Source organism: Penaeus chinensis, chromosome 33 (genome assembly GCF_019202785.1).
Source record: "Penaeus chinensis breed Huanghai No. 1 chromosome 33, ASM1920278v2, whole genome shotgun sequence".
NCBI classification, from domain to species: domain Eukaryota; kingdom Metazoa; phylum Arthropoda; class Malacostraca; order Decapoda; family Penaeidae; genus Penaeus; species Penaeus chinensis.
Window position 1 is genome coordinate 17,932,315 of NC_061851.1, and position 7,500 is coordinate 17,939,814.

Here is a 7,500-nt window from a genome sequence, read left to right on the forward strand (position 1 = left end):
TTAACCCAATTACGAGTACTGCGTCTCACCCGATTACTCTTTTCTTTGATTTACGCAAATATTTTACGTTATCTTATTTTGCTATTACTAATGAGCACAGCATTTTCCGCATTTGTTATTCATTTTCCCCGGCGGCATTGGGTAAAATGCCCAACCAGATATGGTAGAATTAATATCAGATTACCACTAGGTAGAGAGAATGCCTTTCCCACATATATCAAGTAAATCCAACATTCAGGGAGAAGTCATGGTAGGTACACTCATCCAGTCTCCGCATGGAGAGAAATTGAGAGAGCAAGTAAATACCTTGTTCCTGATCTGCAAAGTAAAGAAAATCAAGTATTGCAAATACTGGTCAGTAAGAATGGACAAACATTTTCACTTAAAGGTGAGCCTTTTACTGTGGCAACTCATTACCATGAAATCCGTACATTGGGACCGCTAGTGTATAAAAGGCCATACCAGATTCCTGCAAAGTATCGGGAGGAAACTCAAGACCAGATTGAGAAAGGGATAATTAATCACCGTACAATAGTCCTCTTGCCCATGTTATTAAGAAAGACAAAACCCTTAGACTATGTTTAGATTTTTGTGCCCTAAACAAAGTGACCGAGGATGACCGATATCTATTGCCAGATGCCCTCTCGTGTTTTCAAAGAGCAATACTCGTAAATCAGGCTTTAGCAGGATTGATTGGGAGGTCAGCCATGGTAAATGTGGATGATATAGTTGTTCTTGGGTCTTCATGGGAAGAACACCTGTACAATCTTGAGGAAGTAACCTTTCCTTATAACTGGAGAAGTGTAGTTTCTTCCAAGAAAAGGTTAAGTGTCTCAGTCATATTATTTCCAGTAAGGGTATCAGACCTCAAGGAGAAAAGTTTGAAGCACTACGGAAGTTCCCAAAACCAGTGGGACTGAAAGAACTGTAGTCCTTTCTTGGTCTTGCAAATTAATATCGCAAATTCTTCTTGAATTTTAAGTAGCTTAATAACCGTCCTTGAATGGTCTGATGATGCACTGAAAGCTTTCAATGATCTTAAAGAATTGCTTGCCAAAGAGGCAAGCAATTCTGAATATTGATGCTAGTAGATTTGCTATTGGAGTGTACTCCAGCAGCATGATGATAATTGACAGTTGCGTCCAATAACATTTTTCAGTCGTACTTTGAACGAAAGCGAGGTTAAGTATTCCACTGTTGAGAGGGGAGCCCTAGCAGTAGTGTAAGGTTTCATAGTAAACCGGTCTATTATACTAGGATTCCCAGGCAAGGTGGGTAGTGATCATAGTGTTTGGCTTTTTAATTATGCAGGGCCAAACTCACGAAATTTGCGTCGACAGATATCTGTTGTTGATTTTCAGCTGGATGTTACTTACATAGCTGGGAAACAAAATTGTGTAGCTGATACACTATCAAGAATAAGAAGTGCGGATCACGCCATAGATGACTATATTGTATCGGCTGTGACACGGAGTGGAAGAGAATCAACGCACACACGCATACGCACACGCACGCACATACTCACACGAATACGCACACGCATGCACGCACGCACGCACACAACTACACACACACACACGCAAGCACGCACGCACGCACGCGCACAAACACACACACGAATACGCACACGCATGCACGCACGCACGCACACAACTACACACACACACACACACGCAAGCACGCACGCACGCACGCGCACAAACACACACACACACACACACACACACGCACGCACTCACACTCACACTCACACACGCGCGCACGCGCGCGCATGCACACACGCACATACACACGCATACATACACGCACACACACACACACACTTACACACACACACACACACACACACACACACACAAACACACTAACTCACACAAACACACACACACACACACACACACACACACACACACACACACACACACACACACACAAACACACACACACAAACACACACACACACACACAGCTATATATATGAATATATATATATACCATGAAAGAAAAAAGTTACTTCCAAACATAATGATCCGTCTTTCCCCACATTTCCTTGTCAATCTTCACTAGTGAGAAGTAAAAGGACCGAGTCAGCGGGAGAGGGCAATGGGATCTGACACTTTGACATTGCTACAGTAAGGTCCGGTTTAGGTGGCACGGCACCGCTTCTTTTACGCCTCTACAAAAGATCGCTTTGTAGCAAATGGACATGTTCGTGTCAATATAATGAAAGTTTGTGTGCCATCATGGCCCTCAGCCACACATGTGACTGGATTTGTATTTAGATTCATGTGCGTGTGTGTGCAGTTGCGCATAAAGGTGCTATTTGCATGCTGTAACGGCCCGGTTAGAATGCCTAGTCCTCGCCATCAATGGAGCAGGGACACTCATGTGTATTTCTATAAATGTTTTACTCTTATTCTAGCATTTTAATTCACTGGGGCTGTAACATCCAAGTGTGTATCTAAATACGAATATTTGCTAATTATCACAATCATTTTCTGATTTTTTTTACATATAATAGTAATCTATATAATAGTAATGTTTAACTAGGTTCGTCGTAATCTTCCTTGGTACTAATCCTCAAACTGTCTTCTGCGCCCTCGCTGGTTCTTCAGCCACCGACGCCTGGGAGCGTTGCCTTGGGACCTTTGTTCCTAAGATGCCTTGCACAACCTAATTGCTTATTACGTCAGTATCAAACGCCGCTCGAAATTCAAACTTGAAATGCAAACACTCTTGATTATTCATTAGAGGTGAAATTAGCTCCTTTACTAGTTATACAGGATGTCTGATTCCCAGCGTCCCATACACATCAGCGATGGGGAGCAGCAGGAGCCCTACTGGGGGAAAGCATACACGCAGACAAGCGCCTGTGTATTTCTGTTTTCTGTAATATACTCTGGTATTTGGATAACAGTGAAATGAATTTCTACTTATGTCTGTTAAGGTACCGATGTGGTCGTTACTTTCAGAGCATGTATAGAAGACCATGCATATTATACATATTTGAACTGAATGCATGGACAAATAGCCAAACAACACACACAAACATACACAAACACACCCAAATACGCACACTCACGCACACACACACACACACACACACACACACACACACACACACACACACACACACACACACATACACACACACACACACACACACACATATTGAACGTAAATACGCACCTTTTGTCATTTAGAATTTAATTAATTATGTTTATAAACTTAATTTAAGTATGATTGATTATGAAAGCGAAAAGACCCCTAAAATGCTACTGTATATACATTGGCATGAGGCATATACACAGTATGCGTCGCATGATCTTCCCTGCCCCTCTGAGCTCAAAGAAAATATCAGGAGTTATCAAGACGTCCAAGCGCTTTCCAGGAGCGATGCTGCCGCCTCGATGACAGCGTTGCTGTTGCATATCATAGCTGACGCAGCGGAAAAGTCGTGTCGCTAAAATAATTTCGTAATCTGATTTCTCCTGGCCTAGTAAAGAGGGAGGGAAGAGGACACACACTTGGATAAATGAGGAGAGAACAAAGAACGTTTTATGATAAAATGGAATTTTAAAATTAACCAGATAAACAAATTGTTAAAAAGGACAATGTTGATTTTGTGCGCGCGTAGGGAGAGAGAGAGAGAGAGAGAGAGAGAGAGAGAGAGAGAGAGAGAGAGAGAGAGAGAGAGAGAGAGAGAGAGAGAGAGAGAGAGAGAATTCTGAGAGAGAGATGATGGTAAGTTCTCATACATTGTGCATGGTGTGAGAGAGGCTGCCTTATAGGAAAAAGAGCGAGGGCATAAAATACCAAAGGTGAGGTAATATGGAAGCAGTCTCAGTCCCTCGGAGGTCACATGCCTGTGTTACTTTACACTATTTGGCATCGCTTCCCAGTCCAAAGCTACAAACCCTCAAATGTCAGTCCCTTCTCAACAGACTGACGGAAACAAATACGCAATGGAATTCATCCTTTGACTTTTGCATCCGTTTTCTGTGTTCGCCGAAAGAACAAACAAAACACTAGAAGTGTCAGCTCTCCCTGCATTCAATATTTCGAAGAATGAAAATACATTTTTACTTGTCGTGAAACTGTCCGTCACTTCTCAGGTGTATATGACACTTGGTGCAAAATATCAATAGGCTGCCTGGCTACAACGTACGTAAAACTGTGAGACTAGGCAGGCTGTTTCTATATTTCTGAAAACAAAGTACATGGATGGCGTAGGTGTAACGTTAAAAATACATGATACACGTTATCTGTCAGCCTTAATTAACAAATCGACTCTCTCTCTCTCTCTCTCTCTCACTCTCTCTCTCTCTCTCTATCTATTTATTTATCTATCTATCTATCTATCTATCTATCTATCTATCTATCTATCTATCTCTCTCTCTCTCTCTCTCTCTCTCTCTCTCTCTCTCTCTCTCTCTCTCTCTCTCTCTCTCTCTCTCTCTCTCTCTCTCTCTTTCATGACCTCTCCTCTCGACCTCTGAATCATTATTTTTGTAATTATTATTACTGACGATACTGTAGTTATCAAATGTTCACAATTTAAGTGTACTGACATATCCAGTGCCCCCATCCAAACATGTAACTACATAAACCTAACACTGCCATAAAAACAGAGTCTGCATTGACATTCCTACTAAATGGTAGATGTTTTTTATTTTCTTAGGTTTAGTGATATTTTTCTAACTGTATCGTACAAAATCGACCTGTGATTACCTCAAAAACTCAGAGCCGAAGACGCTCTGCTCTCAGTATCGGCTCGGTCAACTAATAGAGTATTGAAACTGCAACAATTTTAATTCTACACCTCAAGACGAAAGCAACAGTGCAATCCAAGCGGGGACACGTCCTAGCAAGTGGGATAATTTCCCCACTGGTGACACCGCACCGGGATAGGCTACCCCTTGTCATTACACTCTCTCTCTCTATATATATATGTGTGTGTGTGTGTGTGTGTGTGTGTGTGTGTGTGTGTGTGTGTGTGTGTGTGTGTGAGAGTGTGTGTGTGTGTGTGTGTATGATGTGTATATATGTATGTATATAATGTATATATATACATATATATATATATGTGTATGTGTGTGTGTGTCTGTATGTGTGTCATTTCTTCCTTTCTTTCTTTTTCCTCTCTTTCTCTCTCTATCTATCTATCTATCTATCTATCTATCTATCTATCACTTTCTCTCTCTCTCTCTGTCTGTCTCTCTCTCTCTCTCTTGCTCCCACTCACTTTCTTGATCCCTCTCTCTATCTGGCCATATATCACTTTTTCTCTCTCTCTCTCTCTCTCTCTCTCTCTCTCTCTCTCTCTCTCTCTCTCTCTCTCTCTCTCTCTCTCTCTCTCTCTCTCTTTCTCTCTTGCTTTCTCCCCCCTCCCCCCCTCTCTCTCTCTTGTTCTCAGAGAGAGGTATTCATAGATAAAAATATAGATAACCAGATACAGATAAATGGATAGGGGCGATGAAATTATATTTAACCTTTATCTCTCTTTATTATCTCTCTGAAAGTAATCACTAGCTTAGTAGAGCCAAGGAAGCTGTCCAACATGTGTAGGGCGTGCCATGTGTATTTGTTTGTTACGTAAGCAATGTTGTTACTATCTCTCGTTCCTTCTTTCTGTCTCTATATCTCTCTTTCTCTACAATAGTAAGTAGGTATATTGATATATGCGGGCACACACATACACGCGCGCGCGCGCGTATATACATATGTGTATGTGTCTACGCTGCGGTGAATAAAGCACCTTTGCCGTTGACTTGGAATAATTCTCCACCAGTCTCCAATGTGTAACTGACACGTCGAGCCAAACTCTCTGCTCCACCACGTGTCTTCCTCTTTGTTTGTCCTTTTATTCTCTAGCGTCTCTGCCGTGTGCCTCCTTCCCGTGATCCATTCAGGGAATTATCTCCTTTTTTTCTCGCGCTCTCCAAAGCTCTCCCGCGCGATTATGGTCTATTTACAGCCTCTCTCTCCACTCTGCTTCTCTCTGCCGCGTTCTTCCCCGCTCTTCCGCTGCCTCGAGATGTATTAGAAGCGGTTGCCACTTTTATATGATGCACTGCTACATAATTATAGAAAAAATGCCTGGCTTGCCTGTAAGCATTTTCCACAAGCTAAAATTCTAAGAATTATTGTGAGAATTATCAGTGTGATGCAAAGACGTGACATTTATTAGTTCTTCGGTAAAATTAAAACGGAGGTGTTAATACCTTTGTTTGCGCGTCGGGATAACTTTCAGCAAGGGCGTTTTTCCTCGCTGTTGTGACAACAAAGGAAGAGGGATGGGAGAAGAGAAAGGGAGAGGGGTATACATATATATATATATATGTGTGTGTGTGTGTGTGTGTGTGTGTGTGTGTGTGTGTGTGTGTGTGTGTAAATATATATTTATATATATATATAAAGAGAGAGAGAGAGAGAGAGAGAGAGAGAGAGAGAGAGAGAGAGAGAGAGAGAGAGAGAGAGAGAGATGGGGTGGAGGGGGAGAGAGAGGGAAAGCATGTCAGTATGTGCAAAAACATAAATTAATATTTAATTGTGTCTTACGTTTAAATATTGCAACCAACCTGTTTACATGTTCAGTCGTAGTCATTTCATTGTATTTTTTATCCGCAGACTTTTTTTAAACTCTTGCTCGCGTCCCCTTTAAGTTTCATTGTTGCATTAATCATAAAACGGAAAACATCATTGACCCTCTCCCCGTTAGAGTCTTTCTCCTCTTAAACATAAAATAACATGCATAATTCCAAAAATGTCACATGATTAACAGGGCTTTACGATTGGCAAACGCAGCGACTCGCCAAACGAAATTTAATGAAAAGCTGTGGCTCTGCGTTTCATATTATTTGGTGCATTTTTTTCGCTTTGGCGGGTGACGGTTAAGAGGCAGTGTTGCCATATTTCCATCTACTATTTATTTTATATTTCATATATACGGAAACATCTTGGGTTGTTCTGAAATGTGTCTGCATCTCTCAACTTCAACATCTAATTAAAGTCGACAGTATATCTGATCAGCTTGTGAGCACTTAATGCAGAAGTGAACTGAACCCTGCATGTTTAAATATCTCGTACCAGGCAGTCTATACTTTGAGGTATATAGCAAGCGGAACTACAGCGAGCTATCATAAATATTTAGGATAGGGTGTGCAGGAACTGAACGCAGTTAGTACACCCTGGCTGCTTGTTAACCCTCCTGTGCTGAGCAACATAGCCAGTTGTAAATACTTTTAACAGTTAGAACACTATTTATTACGTAATTTGTATCCAGGATCACACTTCTTTCGTGATTCTCGTAAGAGGTCATCCTAAAACACTTTAATCAAAAACTCTTTTTAAGTGTAAGTTAAAATAAGTTATTTCATGTGGCGGTATTATAATAGCAACAAGATTAATGATGACAGATGTTAAACTATGGATACTTTAATCGCAAAGTCAATAATACGACTTGTGTGGCGTTACTGCTGCGATCGACAGTCCTTCATT